The sequence below is a fragment of the Chrysochloris asiatica genome, unplaced genomic scaffold (assembly GCF_000296735.1).
Source record: "Chrysochloris asiatica unplaced genomic scaffold, ChrAsi1.0 scaffold00122, whole genome shotgun sequence".
NCBI lineage: Eukaryota > Metazoa > Chordata > Mammalia > Afrosoricida > Chrysochloridae > Chrysochloris > Chrysochloris asiatica.
This window is the reverse complement of record NW_006408640.1, coordinates 9,840,178-9,841,611: the sequence shown is the minus strand read 5'-3', so window position 1 is coordinate 9,841,611 and position 1,434 is coordinate 9,840,178.

Sequence of the window (1,434 nt, the reverse complement as noted above, 5' to 3'; positions counted from 1 at the left end):
TATAATGTAAACACTGATAAAATTGAAAGGAGATGTACATAGAACTACAATAATAGAGACTTCAATACATCACTTTCAGTATTTGGCAGACATTTACAAAGAAGATCAACAAGGAAACAGAGGACTTGAATCATACTATACACAAACTAGACTTATGAGACATGTATAGAATACTTCACCCCAAAACAGTACAGTATATATTCTACTACAGTACATGGATCATTCTCCAAGACAGACCATATGTTAGGTCACAAAGGGAGCTTTAATAAATTTAAAAAGTCTAAGATCATACAAAGTATTTTCTCTGACTACAATAGAGTGAAGCTAGAAACTAATAACAGAAAGAAAATTAGAAAAAGGACAAACATATGGAAAGTAATAACATACTATTAAACTACTAATGGGTCAAGAAATAAATCAAAAGAGAAATCACAAATTCCTTAGAGTTAAATGTAAAAGAAAGCACAACAAAACATGAAATGCTGTAAACGTAGACTCTGAGGTTCACTTATACTAACAAATACCTACATTAATAAAGAAGAAAGATCTGAAATCACCAACATAACTTTACAACTTGAGGATCCAGATTATGTAAAAGAAATCTAAATTTACCAAAAGAAAGGATATAGCAAAGATTAGAGCAGAAATAAGCAATATCCAAAACAGAAAAAACAATAGAAAGAATCAAAAAACAGAAGCTAGTTCTTATAAAAACATCAATACATTGACATACTTTTACCTAGATTGACAAAGAGAGAGAGAGAGAGAGAGAGAGAGAGAGAGAGAGAGAGAGAGAGAGAAAAGATGCAAATAACCAAAATAAGAAATGAAGAGGAGACATTACAAGTGATCCCATAGAAAGAGTTATGATAGATCATAGACAATTATACAGGAACCAAGTAGATAACCTAGAAGAAATCCACAAATTCTTAGGTATACACAATGTACACAAACATACTAAAGAGACTATATAAAATATCAATACATTCATAACACATGAAGAGACTGAATAAGTGATCATACACACATGCCAACAACAAAATCTGTCCTGATGACATAGGGGGGAAGACAACAGTTAAAGGGATAGAGCTAAGAACTGTTATAACAGTGTTCTATGGCCCTTAATCATATGCTACCTCTTGAAACGGTTGAATATTAACCATTTCCTTTTGGTACAGTGACTGTGCATTCCTTCCATCTTCTCTTGATGCTTTCTGAATCATTCAATAACTTGCCCAGAGAATCTTTCAATAATGAAAGTCGAGGCTTAAATTTTTTCTTCAGTTCCTCTAGCTTGAGAAATGCTGAGTGTGTTCTTTTTGGTTTTCTGATTCCAGATCTTTGCACATTTTCGTGAAATAGTTGGCTTTATCTTCATGAGCTGATCTTTGAAATTTTCTGTTCAGCTTTTGTATCTCTTCATTTCTTCCATTT